Source organism: Amia ocellicauda, chromosome 12, assembly GCF_036373705.1.
Source record: "Amia ocellicauda isolate fAmiCal2 chromosome 12, fAmiCal2.hap1, whole genome shotgun sequence".
NCBI classification, from domain to species: Eukaryota; Metazoa; Chordata; class Actinopteri; order Amiiformes; family Amiidae; genus Amia; species Amia ocellicauda.
This window is the reverse complement of record NC_089861.1, coordinates 28,374,685-28,391,880: the sequence shown is the minus strand read 5'-3', so window position 1 is coordinate 28,391,880 and position 17,196 is coordinate 28,374,685.

Genomic DNA, 17,196 nt, shown 5'->3' with positions numbered 1-17,196 from the left:
TGATCAGATCGCTATGTGCTGACGCTCTCGAGCCAATTAACATTTAATCTACTATGGCCCCCTGGGATCTGGGGTGGGAGACCCTCTGGGATGAGCAGTGGAATTGGGAAGGAAAATGGGAAGCTGCCGTGTCACTAATATCCACAATTTCTCACAGCTGTTTTGCATTGTGTGAGAAATCCACACAGACTGCAACTAGACATTCCCTGCCCCTGGATTACAAACAATATATGACCCAATGCACTTCAGTAGGGGGGTGGATTCATCAACACCCAGGTGATAGTAGATAAAGACATAATGTACCACACACTGTTTTTGGAACTGAGACATCTGCCCCCACCCCACCCCCCAATCCAATCCTCATTCATCCTTCTTCATGCAACCATCTCCTCCCTCTAAACCCCAGGAGGGGGGGGGGGTATTTCTATTTCCACTTAGCTCCATGATTTCAAACAAAAATAAATAAATAAGGAAATGAATAACGGAGCCAGAGTCCCCAGTGGAATGTAATTACTGTAATTGCAAATACGAAACTTTGTCTGCTCTCCTGCTGTGCTCAATATTTGTGTGTGTGTCTTTTAAAAGAAAAAAAGAAGAAACTCCAATTGAAAAGAAGAGATAAATAGGACAGGCAACACAGCCTGAAGTTGACAGTGTAATTTTCCATAAATAAATAAATAAAAAGTCAGAATCAGCAATCTTGTTTTATTTTTCTTTATTTCTTTGAAACCTCTCTCCATATAGAATCTGCATTGCTCGGCGCTTCGGCCCCCATCCAGACACAAGAGCACAGCACAGGGGAGAGGCCAGAGTAATTCTGCGTGATTCGCACCATGAGAGAGTTGGGTTGGTTTTGTGCAATGAGTGCACAGTGCAGAACAGCAGAACTCAGGCATTGTTGGGAAGGACATACAATCCATCCATATGCAATAACTGCTTCATTCAGTACAGGAGCATGGTTAAAGATGTGACAGAGAGTAAAATATAAAAGAAGGAACCCAAGACAGGGGAAGGGCAAGGTCCCAGAATCTCTTCAACAATTCTCCATCTTGGATCAGATTTCTTTTGGGATTTGGTTTCAGTTAGATTTGATGCAGAGAAGTCTTCAGAAATGAATAAGGGGATCTGCCAGTGAGCTCTGTCTCTTGGCCAGCAAGGATTTTGTACTGATGGGCTGATGGATTTGACAGAAAACACTGATTGAATATGTAAGTGTCTCAGCTGCTTTGATGGGTGGAAGAGTGCCCACCTCCTGTCCCACATTAAAACAACGATCACATCAGAGGCACCAGGCCTCATTCCCAGTATACACCACTGGCAAATAGGTTTCTCATGCCATGGACAGATTTTTTTAAGATTATTTTATTTTCTGATTCCTACTCCACTGGGTGGGAGAGCAGTGCAGTCCCCTAATCTATGAGTCTTTGACAGAATGGATGGGATTTTGGAGCAGACTCATATCTGGATTACTTATCCATCTCCTCCCCGTTATATGAAAACAAATAATTGGACCTCTCAGTGGAATAGTCACCTAGTCTTACATAAGAAAGATGATGAATTAGGAAGAAGCTTGTTTGGCCCATCTTGCTCATGTTGCTGATAGATACATGCCAATCAGCTTTCTAAGTTGGCCAGCTGAGGACACTACCAAACGAAGATTGCACAAGACAGTTTATCTCAGGATCTGGACATGAATAACTATCCCCTGCTGATCACAAGAGAACACGTTAGAAATCCCCAAATCCTGAGATAAACTAGCTATATCTATTTTATCTTATTTTCATTAGCGTAGAGGAGATGATCCAGGGTTATCACAGTGGTTCTTAATCCTGGTCCTGGGAACCTCCTGCCCTGCTGTTTTTTGTTCCAACTGGGCTTTCAATTACTTAAATTAACTAATTTAACTAATCATTTGCCTAATCTAAAGCCTTACATTATTTTAAACTGTTGTAGATTTCATGTTAAATATGAAACTGTAAATGAAAATCTCCAACGTTAGCTACACAATTAAAAAAGTGAAATGAAGCAAATTAGTTCAATTGAGGATCCAATTAATTAACTGAGAGCTCTATTGGAACCAGAACCACCAGGTCAGGGGGTCCCCAGGAACAGGATTTTGAACCAGTAAGTTATCATATGCTCCCTCTGCTGTCCATGTTCAGTATTGCACATATTAAGTGATTAAGTCCCGTTAATTGTCAAAATGAGAATCTCCCACGATATCAGAGCTCTCAGACACAGCTGTTGTGTCCATGTTCAGTTTATAGGAGTACCAGACATATTAAATCAGTTCCATGTCTTGAGTCTCAAAAAGTGGTTTAGCACAACATGCTGTTGTCGTTCAGTGTTACAGCATTTTGTTTTTCAACTTTACAGCATGTTGTCCTTCAGGATCACAGCATGTTGTCCTTTAGCGTTACAGCAGGTATATGTCCCACCTTGTGTGTAACACAAGGATCTCACAAGTCCACAGTATTTTGCGGAGAACGCTGGAATTACACGTCTCCAGTGATTTACGGCACTCCAATATCAACTGTGGTTCTTTCTGTAAACATTGATAAACTCAAGATGACAAATAATAATGTAGCCCTGGAATAATATGTTTGTCACAGCAGAAGGAAAACATCAGTTTTAGTCACTTTTTCTCCCCCTATCTTCAAACTGATTGTATACAATTTGACGTTGAGTAATATTTTTTCATATTTGGAGGCCACCATGATGTGGGGCCCTAGACTGTAGCTTACTTAGCATATTCCTCAGTCTGCCACTGGGTATGATATACTGCCACCAGTGCCAGATGATCATGGTTATCTCAGCGAGGTCAGTGAAGGGCTGTGTGACAGATCAGGAGGGGGAGATCAGACATTAAAGGTTAATGAATGGAGAGCCATCTGTAATAATAGGCAGGAAATATGCCTCACTTGGTGGAGGCCGCAGTGGAATTGCAAACTAAATTTCCTTAAAGGGCAGAGAAATAGGCAGGGGAATAGGGCACACAACAAAACACGAAAGATCTCCGTAGCATGCAAACGTGCTTGGAAAGCCCTGCGCTGGGACTGGGACTGAGCTTGTTTTCCAGCTTATGTAACCTAATTTCATTCTTCTAATCCCTTCCAGATAAAGGCCTCCCGTTTTCTTACCAAGCAACAGAAGCCCAGGCGAATGGGCTCTAATGCCACATCTTAGCAGGTCTGTGCTGATGCAGGAGTTGCACAGGAGCCTCCAGCTTTGCATATTGAGAAGAAAGAGAGGAAAAGGGGCACAGAATGGAGAAACGCTGTTCCTGGAAGGCCACAATTCTGCAGCTCTCCTGTAGGCTTCTCTATCACACCTGTCATCATTAAGATATGTGAGGTATGATCCCAACATTTGCTGGTTGAAATTTAACTTGTACTTTCACTGTCTGCCCCCTGTGTTTCACATCACCCTCTGGGCCGAAACCTCAGAGACACTTTGCGGTACTGGATGCAGATTTTGACATTTGGCTTTGATGCAGCTTGTTTGACGTGCTGGGGCATTAAGGGAGAAATAATATCACAGGAGCTGCCAGGGACAAGGGGCATGATTGTGGGAGTCTCCAGAAAGATCCCTGAGAGTTGACAGCTAAGCCCTCAATCCTCAATCACTTAATACCTGGAACACATGATAATTCTGGCAAATGTAGCCCAATAAATGAATCACTAGAGTAGTTAACAATCAAACAAACAAAAGCACAAACAACAACATTGTGGTGCTCTAGTACCATGGTTGTTTGGCTGTGTTGTAATGTTTTTGGATAAGGGCATCTGCTAAGAATTAAATATCACTGTAACAAGACTGGGAAAAAGGCATTGACTATACAGGGCAGCGTATTTCCTTGGCAATCTGTACCAATTAAAGTGCATCTGTGATTCCTTTCTTTATTTCCAAGTGTTTCTTCTTCAGCCTCCTGAAGAATCTGGGATTTTGCCCAGCTCCTTTTCTGTTCAAATAAACCAGCATGGTTTTCATCCTGTTTATAAAAGTTTGTTTCATATGTCACTTTCTTGGGCAGCTCAAATTAATCAGTTAGATCAGTGTGATAAAAGAATTGGAAGGATTACATGTGAAAAGGAAAGAGATGGGATTTGCATGCGGTAGGTGGCTGAACGCTGTTGGGGTAGTTGAAAAGTTGAAAGTGTCGGCTGAATTATTATTCCAATTATCTGGGACTCTTGCAAGAGCAGAAGCAGCTGATTACATTCTGTTTTTCGCTAAAGCAACTCTCCACATTTTTTTTCCAGATGCATTGCTTTCCCCATGATAAAGGATTTGAATTGTCACAAAAAACAAAAAGAGAAAAATCTCCCTTGATCTCTCTCTCTCTCTCTCTCTCTCTTTGACCCAGTATCAGACAAAAAGGTATACCCATCCAATCTTCTATATCTTTGAACTAAAAGACTGCTTTTTTGTCAAGATTGCACACTCATCCTCTCCATCTGTCAGGGCTCAGAACACAGAATAAAGTTATTATCTCTCCATTCTAAATCATTACCCAATTATTGGGCTCCATTTTTATTGCCTTCCCGAATGCTGAGCTGGGTACGAGCATTTTCAGAAATGACTAATAGTCCATTCCTCCCTCTCTCTCTGTCTGTCTATCAAATTCAGTATCAGTTATTGCTTTGTTTTATCTGTATTGATTAGGTTATGTGGAAGATGGATGTCTTTGTGTGGTTTCAATGTTGGCCCAACATTGCCGGGTCCAGAATTTATTCCATGCATCAGGTCTGAGGAATTTAGTTGCCACAGATTGACTCAACTGTACTGGACCACCCTTGTTCCTAGCTTGCAACACACACATGACACAGTCAGTGTGTCAATGTATTACAGCACCTCAGAATTGTGTTTGGCTGTTCAACAGTTGGGGTAGTAAGCTGCATGTGAAAGCTGTAAAAGTAATGTGCAACTTTAGAGCATTCACTGTTGGGGATCAAACTGAAGTGGCTCCAACTTAATTATTATTATTATGTATTTCTTGGCAGACGCCCTTATCCAGGGCGACTTACAAAACATAACTGTAATACAAAGTGCAAAAATACAGTTCAGTACAAGGCATCAAACATTACAAATTCAGATTTACATAATACAAAGCAAATCAAAGCATAATACATTTTACAGATTCAAAGTGAATACAATAAATGAGGTCTTACATCCTGGATTGTAAAAGCTAAGTGTGGACAAGATGTTAGGTCACAGTCAAGGGCTACTGGAAAGGGAGAAAATGGGAAATCAAAGTAATATGATCACAAGTAATGCAAGAACCATGTTAAAATGTAAAGTGCTATCCTACAGGAGAGTAAAGGACTAATATTACAAGTACTGTCTGAAAAGACTTGAGTAATCGCCAGAAGGAGGTCAAGGACTCTGCTGTTTTGACTTCAGTGGGAAGGTCATTCCACCACTTAGGAGCCAGGGATGAGAAGGAGCCGGCTCTGGAGGAAGTGGAGTGGAGAGGAGGCAGAGGAAGCCCCCCCACCCCAGTGCTCTGACAATTGATCTTGGGGAATCCAGTCTGGGCTGTAGGGTAATGTGATGTGTGGGATAAATGGGCCAGCTTGGAAACAGCACTGCCCAGACGGAAGGAACCTGGACTAGATTGGAGCCAGTGATTTGTGTGCTATAGGTCCAAGAGTGGAATAAATGCTGTCTGGACTATAGGTTGGAGATTGAAGCCAGCACTGTTTGGATAATCGGGTCTATTCTGTGCTGATCAGGGGCTGTTACTGATCCAACCCATATGGAGCCGCTGCTCTGATGAGCGATTCTCTGCGGTGTTTCCCTGCTAGACACAAACGGCCCACACTCATTTATTTAAATCAAACTGCAAACTGGAGAGCCACTTAACAAGGACTCTGTTTGTTTGCTCTGCAGCAACTCCCACACAGACAGACTCACACACACACACACACACACGTAAACACATACACTGCCCAGGCTGACAGCCTTTTATAAACAAAGACAATAAAAACCCATGGAGTGCGGCAGAAGACAGAGACGGAGACAGCAAAAGGAGAATTATAGCCAATTACGTCCCCGCACGATCATAAACCATTATGCCTTCGTATGCATTGTTGTGTTTCATGTTATTCATTTATAACTGCCTGATTGTTCATGCAAGGGGCGCCGAGAGAATCGACGAGTGATTTATTGCGCACAGGACCATCTCTGCAACACTGACTGTGGGAGCAGACTGGGGTCAGGGCCCATGTGGAAGTACTACATTACAAAGGTCAGAAGGATGTTTTAAAGGCACCCATGTAAAAGGCTGGCTCATATCCTTTCCACCACCACTCTCAGTTCTCAGTGAGTGGTTTCCCGTCCTGTGTGACCTTGTCCACATATGTGTGTAATAATAATAATAATAATAATAATAATAATAATAATAATAATAATAATAATAGTAATAATAATGTAATTAAATGCTATTGTTACTATTGTTTTGTAGTTGCAGAGATCTTGGCATTTGTTCCCGAAGACGTCCCCAGTGTTTTAATCCTGCTGCAATGGTCTGCCTGGGGCCCCGCGCAGTCGCAGGTGAGTTTACATTACAAAATGCCCTTTAATTAACAGGAACGAACCTCTTTCGGCGGCAGCAGCCGTCAACAGCTCCTGAGAGGCTTCGGGACAATCCAAATGGGTTTGAACTCTTGCCACCACTGGCTTGCCCACACAGCACTCGCTGCGCAACCAATATTTCAGCCCCCTCTCTCTCCACTCTTAATTAAACCGTCCGTTATGTAATGGGTTGCGCACTCATTGGGGGATGCTCTTTCCGGGGGAAGGGGGGTGAACAAGGGGAGGGGGATTCAGCAGTGATTGTTTTAATGGAGTTGACTAACCTTTGTTTAACCAGAACATTAGCGATTGAGATCTGAGTGGGGCTGGAAACAGACTCTAACCTGGTTAAGGCAGAGGGACTTCATAGAGTTGATCATTTATTTTGGGCTTTGAACAGCTTGTTGCAAACAACGCTATGGAATTGTTAATATCTGTGGGACACATCGTATTTTTAAGAAGGGATTTGTCGACAGTGGATACATTTCTTCATGGGACTTTTTAGGATGGCAATCATGAAATTAAAGTCCCAGAGAATGTCCGGATCTGAGAACCATCCAGCTGCGTCAGGGGTAGCAGGGTAGTGTGTTTTCAGATAACCTGCACGTGATCTGATTGGGCTGTCATTAAGAAGGTGTCACAATCACGAACCGCACTCTCTGTGACACTCCACGTATGGAGCAGGTGTCCCCATTTTCATGAAGTGTCTGAATGAGGTTCAAGAGGGACCAAAACTACTCCTGGAGGATCGAGCGGTTACTGATGATGCACGTCCTGCAGCAGGATGGCATCCCAGTGTCCCCTTGTGTCTCACCAGCTCTGATCTGTACTTCTTCCTTTACTTTTGTGTAGCAATCTCTCTCTCGCTGCCTCACCTTCTCTGACCTCCTATCTCTCTAACTCCCTCTCACACCCTTTCCCACCTTACTTGTTGACTCTCATGTTCTCTTGCTCTCACTCTTTCTCTCTCTCTGGTCTGTCTCTCCCTCTCCCTCCTCACACCAATTTGTCGCAGGTCCCCTCCCTCTCTTGCCCAGCTTTCACTCTCACTCACACATCTTGCTCTCTGAACTCTCTCACACGCACCCTGCTCACCTCCTCTCACCCACTCCTTTATCATATCATGCCTCATTCTTCTTCTCCCCATCTCCCAACCCCTGTCCAGTCTCTGATCTCTTTCTCACGGGCGCTCCTGCTCCACCCCCGTGCTGCCCTCTCTAATCTCTCTCAGCCTCCCAGTGCTGCTGTCTCGGACTGTGTCTTGTATCAGGGTGCTCGTCCTGTGCATCTCTGTGTATTTCAAAATAAAGCTTCACTTTAGATTTTTTCTTCTTCTTGGGTTTAAACAATGCTGCTTGGGGTTAGAGACAAGGCAGAGGAGCACTGAAATGGAACAAAAGAGTCTGCTGAGTCTGAATCAACCACAAAGGCTACTGCTACTCATTTGCACAGGATCTGGCTGAATCTGATTTTGGGCTGGCAACACCCAGGCTTCCCCTGAGCGCTGCATGTCTGCATCCTCGTCTCGTCCACGTCACCGTCACTGAGTTACTCCCACGTGCCCACAGGGTCCCTCCGCTGGGCCAACGCCTCGACAATTAAAAGGCTCTTCTGGGCAATTAGAGAGCCCCACACATGATGAATATGAATGCTTGTCTCAATGCACAAGGCCGTGTGCTGCCTTCCAAGCTTTCAGTTTAAATAAATTCAGTCTCTCTCTCTCTCTCTCTCTTTCTCTCTCTATCTCTCTCTCTCTCTGATTGTTCATGCTTACTAATTGAAAAGTGCCATTCAGTGTTGTTCCCTTGTTTCAGATCGGAGTGGCAGTGTGTGCGCGATCATCACTTGGAGCCACAAGGAGCCACGCAGCCATCTGGAAAAAAAATAAAAAATCATTCTGACACAGGCTCTGACTTAAAAAGCTCACCCTTTTCCTCTTTTTACAGTTTTTTAAGTTGCTCTTCAACTGTAAACCATATTCTCATCTATTCAAATGAGTCATTTATTTGGCTCACACCATCACCTAAGGCCACTCGCGGGTAATAAGTATATCGCTTTACATATAAATGCAGGATTAGGAGCTTGTAGACAGCAAGTCGAGAGATACATCAAACCGCACGAGCACAAGCCTAATACTGTAAATTGCACAGAGAAGCCAGACAAAACTACAGTACAGACGCCCACAGCCAATAATGTGTGAGATTACAAGCTCAATGTGTCAGAACAGAAAAACGAGGCGAAAGCAGATTAAGTACACAGGTGAAGCCGAGTGCATGCCATCTGTGAAAGTTGCTTCTGAGCTGACTTTGTGATTTTCACTTTCCTTGAAAAACATCGGGCAGAATTTTAATCTCTTTCCCTATAGCCACAGCCTCGGAGTGAATAGAGTTTGTACTGCACTGACGCCTTTGAACTGTAAACCCACAACGTGTAGGTTGTCATCAGCTCCCTTTGTACTCCAGTCAGCAATAATCTGACTTTGTAATACAAGGCCAAGTTACCATTTACAGGTTTGAATGTGCATTTCCTGCCTGTAATGCAGCTTCATCACAATTTCCAATATAGTATTAGTACAATGGAGGAGCGTCAACATTCATAGGGTTTAGGGCCCACTCCTGGTCTCAACAACTGCTGCAATCATGTTCATGAGTGGCTTTAGAAAACACTGTGCTGTTGAGTCTACTGTCCCAAGCGCACCGGAGCCATTCAGGGGTCACCTGGAGATCTCCTGAAACTTTTCCAAACAAAAGGAGGCCCATTTCAACAATGCCACTTTAGCTTTTAAGAAGGTAATTGACATCAGGATCACTTCCAGGGGGGTCAGTGTAGCAAGTGCGGCCAGAACTGGTGTGACCTGATCCGCAAAACCCCTCCCATCTCAATTGCAATGGCAAAAGACTGGTCTCCTGTAGGGAGGGGCCTAGAAAGTTCACATACGTGACATCACTGTAAATGGTTGATACATTATGAGCCCTGTTATATCAGCTTGAACTCTATGGTTGGGGTCATATGTTCAGGCCTACCCAGAATTCCTTGTGTGAAGATGTGCCTGCTGATTTCAGCCCCGAGGTCCTAGTCCGGAGGAGCAGGCACCATGCAGCCAATATTTCAGAATGGAGACACCTGAGGAAGGGATTGCACAGTCCAGGTTACAAAGAAGGTTCAATAAAACTGCTTCAAAACACCTGCCCTACTTCTGCAAAAAGACACATTTGAACACAGATGAAGGATTTGCTAAAATGTGCTAAAATGTGACCACCACCTCCGATATCACTTAACATCTGGAATTGAATACTGTGTATCAAAGCTGGAAAAGGCAGGAAGAATAAATGAGTTTGTGTGAGTGTGTGTGTGAGCGAGTTTGTGAGTGTGTGTCTGTGTGTGTGAGCATGTGTGTGTGCATGTTTGCATGTGTGTCTGTGTGTGTGTGTGTGAGTGTATAGTTCCAGAAGGTGTTCTGTGCAGTATTCCAAATCTCCTTTGGTGCATTAATATTAAACAGGCCCTCTAGCTCCTCTGTTCTCTTTCTTTTCTGTTCTAAGAAGCAGAAATAAAAAAATGAAACCATTTCGAAAGAGAGAGAGAGAGAGAGAGAGAGAGAGAGAGAGAGAGAAATAAACCATACGGTATTCAGAACTTGGCAGGAGCTACTACACAGAGGTAAAAAAGGAAAGAAAAATACATGTAAATAGAAAACTCCCCTGCAGTCATCACAAAACACACCACGGAGCCACAGGTGGAAGCTTTCCTTACTGTTTGTTTGCCCATTCTTCAAGGAGCAATCAGACCAGCACAGACAGGGCCCTTTCGAACACGCTGACTCACTGCTCTGATTCCTTTGGCTCCTTTGCACACAGACGGATTGTTAATTGTATGTTTGTCTTTCTATCTCAGCATTGATACCAACAGTCAGCCCCAGAAAAATACAAAAGTGTATTCACAGTGTATATAGTAGTACATAGGCAGTAGCCCCCCACCTTGGGCTGTGGGACAGCTCTGCTCCAGTGTCTCTGTTGTATATGCTCTCTCTTCTCTTCCTCTGTGCCTTTCCCAATGAGCCCTCTTGGTCAATTTCCTGCTTTATGATGTGATATTGGTATAATGTAGGTCAGATATGTCCTTAAAGAAAGAAGCAGTCAAACTATATAGCAGCACTTCCCTTGTGATACCATACTTAACAGAGCGGGCTGCCTGCTACATTGTGTGCAGTGATATAGTGTGATTTTCCTTCCTTGAGCTGTTCCTGTGGCGAGGAAACACAGACAGCTGGACAGGGCTCCCATAGCTTGTGCTCAAGATGTTCTGCGAATACTGAGATAGCCTTACAGCTCTGTACAGCTCCTGCCCGCCTGTTCTCTGTGGACGCTGGGAATGCAGAGACACCTTGAATTTAAAGGTAACTTGGCGCCTTACTTCTGCTGTTTTGCTAATCTGGGAAATGATAATTGCTGATTATAATTTGTAGTTTGTTGTTTTGAAGATGCCTTTAATCAAGGTGACTTGGAGTATGGGGAGTGGTGTGTGTGTTTGGGAAGGGGTGACGGCAGTGGTGTCATGAACCGAGTGCTGCGCTCCTGCAGAGTCAATACCTGCACTTCTGCTGCAAAGTCATGGACCGTACTGTACTGCAGCTCCAGGGTCACAATCTACACTTTACTGCTGACTGTAATGTACTGTACTGGTGCTGCTGAGTCACTGGCTGAGCTGCACTGATCAATCATTGACTGTCATGGAGTGCACTGGCACTGCTGAGTCACTGCAGGACTCTTGACTCAAAGTTTACATCTACAGGGTAGAGCAGAAACTAAGGCCCCAACTAAGAACCTGTGGGTAACATGGCCCACATTGTAACCACTGTCACCAAGCCTCCAGCACACACAGACAAGCCTCCGGGTGCCTGTTGCACAGCTCGGAAAGGATGGCCGCAAAGTACACGTGATATGGCCTCTACTGCATCAATAGCAGGCAGCTCCTGCAAGCAAGAAATGTCCATAAGGACACACAATTCCAGATTGCATGAGGGGCAGGGGCAGGGAAGCCAGATTCCCAACTGCCCCGCTCTGCAGCCGGAATGAGTTGTCATGGTGATTCCCAGATCCAGAAGGCTGCACGGTTGCTCCCAGGCTCAATAATGTCATTCCCGGTGCTGTCTTATTATGACCAGATGCCCCTGGTTAAGTGACATTAGCATGAATCATCTGCATTCCTTCTGTCATACAGGACCGCTGCGTCCGAGTACGGATCTGGTTCCATCCACTCAGAGAGACTGACTCTCACTATAAAGTGCTTTGCTGGCTGTAATGGCGGTTGATTACAGCTTTAAAGGGTAGGCTGATAAACACAATTGAAGAAGGGAAACACACAGCCCAAAATGCTGATAATGAGAGAATGAGGGCCTTTTTACTTAGTTAGGAAAATCAAGAAACAAAAAGAATCAAACTGCTACTTTCTCCTCCCCTAGCAGTCCCTTTGCCTACAGGGTCCAAGGAGGAAACAAGATAACTAATCGTTTTGGGTCTTTTAACAGCTTCTCCAGCAGCTCTTGAACACAGATCTTTATCTTGCTGTGATTCTGTGAGGCAGCGCTGCTATCGACTGTAGCAGTCTCCTGCATACAAAACACCTGTGAGGGTTTCTAATTAAAGCTTTCATAAAAGAAGAAAAGCCCTCTTACCTTGGTAGAGCACACAAAGAAAACCTCTTCAGCTTTGTGTACTTTCTATTGTCATTTGGCCAAACTTTGTATTGTCATTTAGTACTAAACTCCAAGCTGGCAAATCCAGCGGTGTTCCTTATTGGAGGCTGTTCAGCTACTTTTAAAACACCATTGAAGACTGGGCAGTTTTTAAAACAGCTGTAGGCCTCGAGTGCCACAGGGTGTAATTGCTTAACCAAACCAATGATTTGCTTTATGCATTTACATCGTCATATATACAAGCAAGTGCGAGTGCCCCTAGAGAATATGCCTTCTGATTGAGTCATGCACATTTTTAGCTTGCTTTTTGAAATTCACTCCCCCCTTCCCAATACACAAATATATATATATATATATATATATATATATATATATATATATATAAGTGGGGTGATAGAATATTTAAAAAAAAGTTGGAACTTGAAAGGAGGCCTCCAATAGAAATTAAAGTAATGTTGCTACAGCAAACTGTAATGATGTAGGTGGACCCATAGGGGGTGCTCTTCCTTCTGCATTGGAATCCCAAGTCAGTTCTTCAGTACGGTGACAAGATTATTGTTGATGCCACGTGGTTTACCAGCTGTTTGCTAATTTGCTTTGAAAAAAAAAACCTGCCCAATGACTGATGGGTATAAACGCCTTTTGTTTTAATTTTTGAGTAAAGACCTTGAGTGATGGTTGGATATTTTAAATTGAAGACTCTTCTGTAGCCTAGTGGTTTAAGGGCCATGCATCCAGAAAGACAGTTGTTAGTTCCTGCCAAAACCACAGCCATTTGTAGGCTGTTTCCACAACCAACAATTGCAACATCTCAGCACCACACAGGAAGAAACTTGTTTAATTAAGGAACTAGCAGTTCAACAGTCCGATCATTCTCGCATATAGCAGATTTGAAGCTGAAAAATTCTGACTGCATTGGCTCAGATAATTATAGATTATCAATGTTTAAATAATTACAAAGTGACACCAACATCCCTTCTTTTAATTTCCATTCCCCATTTCTCCCACACAGGTACAGAGAAAGCCATCGCCACTAATAAATCTGCTTGAATTATACAGACAGTAACTGTTTGCTGCTTTTCTGGACCGTGACAAAGAAGCAACAACCAGATCTAATGACCAAATTAACAAAATCAGGTGAATCTGGTCATGGAACGAGCTTCAATTAGGACAGAGTTTTTGAAGAGGCAGAAAAACCAAGGAGTAGGACAAATAATCCACTCTTTGAATAATTATTTTTTTAATATACCGTACCAAAACTGACATGCAGAATTGCTGCTTGCGGATTTTGTAGTTTGAAGTTGATTTTGTCATTCCTCTCTTATAATGCTTTGTAGCCTGCTCAGCTTGTGACATGCAGTGAATACCTTTCTTCAGTCCCAGAGGACCATGGGGTTGTCAGGTTTTCATTGCATTCAAATTTCTCAGCCAACAAATTCAATTTATACTCAACTGGATTGGACCAATTCAACAGTTTCCCAGTTAGTACAGTGTGTGTGCTTCACCGAGACCTAGAAAACCTGCACGGTTAAAAACCTTCCAGAAGCAGGCCTGTGTCCCCCTCCGAATACTCCACACAATAAGATAATAAGACACAATTGGCTGACTGATGGAAGTATCCAAGTCATTATCCAAACAAAAAAAATGTATTAGTGCCCAGCAAAGCAAACAAGTGAAAATAAGAAGGGGAAGAAATAAACACATTAATAAAAGCCTTCATGTTACATCTTGCTGGCACAGTTGAAACATTCTTCTGCTTTTATTGTATTTCTCCCCTTTCAGACGTCAAGCCGGTGGTGTTCAGGGGAGAGGGTCTGCGTTAATATCGTGATTAGAGTGTCTCCTCTCATGTCTCAAGCTTTCTTGCCTTTCCTTGATTTCCTACTTCTTCCCGACCTTGACAAGAAGCTAATTATCTGGCGGTGGTGTAATTCAGGCCCCGTCACGGCGCCGCCCGAGGCCTGATGGCTCCCATTAGGTAAATGTCATGTCGGAGGAAGCAAGCCGAGCCGGGTTTGACACCGGCCTGCCGTGCCCCCCCCCCGCTCATAGACGGCATAATAAAGGCCAAAGCTCTCCAGCAATCAAATCCTAGGCTGAGTGCAGAATCTTAAGAGCCTTCCCCCACCCCCATCACTCAATGACCCTGTGCTGCCTGGGCTGCTGTACCCCCTCCCTCCCTCCCTCCCTCCACCTGTCTCTCTGACTCTCTTTCCCTCTTAATCTCTCTTCTCTCTTTTTTGCCTGGGACTGAACACACAACTCTCCACTCAGGAGTCTAGAGCCCTGACCACTACTCCACATTGCAGCCATTGCCTTATTGCTAAACATGACAAAATATGTATGTAAGTACATTTCTACTATATATTGTCCAGCTAAGAGGAGCTCAGGTAGGTTGCAAGAGACCCACGAGAGCGAGAGTGAAATAGAACAGATTGAAATCTGAGTTTCTGTCAACGGTCCCATTCTGTCCCCCACTGGGTGACAAATACATTCATGTGAAGCTCCAACCTAATTGACAAAGCCAACGATATAAATAAAAGCACATCAATTGTACACTGGCAAAGGGGGATGAAAAAACAAAGAGAGAAAGAGAAGCCTAGAGCCCACTTCGGCTTTGCTATATAATCATTCTGATATTTAGCTAAACACATGGAAGATTAAATACTTTAGATTTCAAGAAGAAGCAAAAAGAAAAGGAGAACATGAATTTCCATTTGCAGGCTGGAGAGAAAGTTAAGCCCTAGAGGATCTGGAAGGCTGAGATGGAGGAGACTACAGACTGGCACAGACATCCTCAAACCACCACCCCCCCCCTGGCACACTTTATTTAAAGGAAGGAATGACTGAATGCCTGAAATTTGCATCTATACCTGCACACACTCAAACAAATGAAAGGCATTGCAAGATGACTGATCGCCGTCCTTCAGTACTGGGACATGTTGTATCATGAGCCAGCTGGCATAGGGATTCTGGAAAGCTGTACAAAGCCTTTTCAGTGTGTGAGCTGTGGATCTACAATATATTTCAGTGTGTGAGCTGTGGATATACAGTATATATGATGAAGCACATATACGGTACATGCAGGCCTTCGTGTGTGGCATGCACAGCCTGTATATGTAAAACAATAAATAATTCAAATGCAGGGACTCTGCTGTTGATGGCACAGGGCATGTACCAAGGAAAACAAGAGAAGAAGGGACTGATATGTGCATCTTGGGAGGATGGGCAGAAAGAAAAATCGTGCACCAGTGGCAGTTGAATTTGGTGCAGACAAACAGAGAAGGTGAAGATGATGTTAATGTGGAAAAATCATTGCTCCCCTTGGCAGGGCCACCGCCTCGTCCACTGTAGCAGCCAGTGTGTGCCAGAGTATGTGTGAGTGTGAATGCGAGTGTGAGCGTGTGTGCATTTGAGTGCATGTGTGAGTGTAAGGTTGGACAATACTGACCTGTATAGACACACTGCCTTGAAACAAAGATGTTTGCCGAGAGACAAAAATTGAAGAAATGAGCACCAATATATAAATATAAAATTACAAGTCCCTTATCATCCCAGTCTTAAGTCACCTGTGTATTTAGACCACAGAGGGACCCACACAAGCCCCTGGAAGCAGAAAGACGCATCTGAGATAAGCCATCTTCCCACAGCTTCTCTGCATGTCTGCTAATAAATTCATTATCCCTGTGTCTCCTGTACCCCCCTCCCCTCCCCGCAAATTACATTTGGTTACAGCTCAGATCATAAAGTTAGCCACATTAACTGACATCATTGAATACACATTACCCAAGATGCAAAAGTGCACATCAATGAAACAGGAGTTTACCATGGCCTGCTATCAGCAAAAGGCAGATAACATCAGTGCAGTCAGCAAAGGAGGCCCCCCTGTTGCTTCTCCACATTGAAAAGCCCCACGGTGAACCATAGTACTTGGCAATTGATACAGACACTGTTACCCCGAGCTACTGGCTCTGGTCCAGGAGAGCTCTCGAGAGCTCTTGCCCTCTTGAATGTTTTCAGTGAACTGGTTTCTTTAGCTTGATAAGTCATATCTCTGGTCCTTGATGGTTTTAAAGTACTCCATAAAAGCTACAGGAAAATAGCTGTCTGTTACCAGGGTCTGCTGATAGCAGACTAGAAAGTGATTCTTATATAAATTATAGATCATTCTAAGGATGAAGCATACAATAAATGCAGGGTTAAGCACTGGAAGCCACCATTAGAGCAAGGGCTTGAGCCAGACTGTGCCTAACAGTTCCCATGCAACCCCCTAGCACAACACACTAGCCTGACAGCACCAAAATCACACTCTCAGCAAATGTGCATCTCAGACAGGCAGCTGCCCTTCACTCTATAATGGCACAGGAGTTGACCTGGTATGACTTAAACAGGAAAACCACTGGAAAAGTGGTATCCAAACTCACTAGGATTGTCTTTCCTTCAGTCTTGCTCTCACTCCTTGGGCTTTCCCATGATGCAGTGCGGGCAGAGTCACCCAATCAGAACCAAGTGGTCTAGACTGTCATTCCAGCTCAACACAGCTCTCACTCTCTTCAATTACAGTGGTGTGCAGGGCTGCGACAGTATGAGATTTTATGTAGTCCCCTGCACCTCTCCACCCCCCTCCTTCCTACATTATTGCTTATTTGTTTTGTGCCGGGGGCCTTTAATGTTTTCATTCTGGATAGCCAACCACCCCACTGCAGTGAGTCCTGCTGCTCAGTCAACTGCCAGAATTCATCCAAAACAAACACAAACAAATTAAAGAGAAAGAAGAATTGATTTGTACTGTAAGATATTATGGTTAATTTCAAATTAACTTTCTGCGTTTGATTCCACACAGCATGAGGTTACGGTTGTCCTTATTAAAATAAAAGAGAATACAACACGACTACATGTTTCCCCGTTGTTATTATGACAGGGAA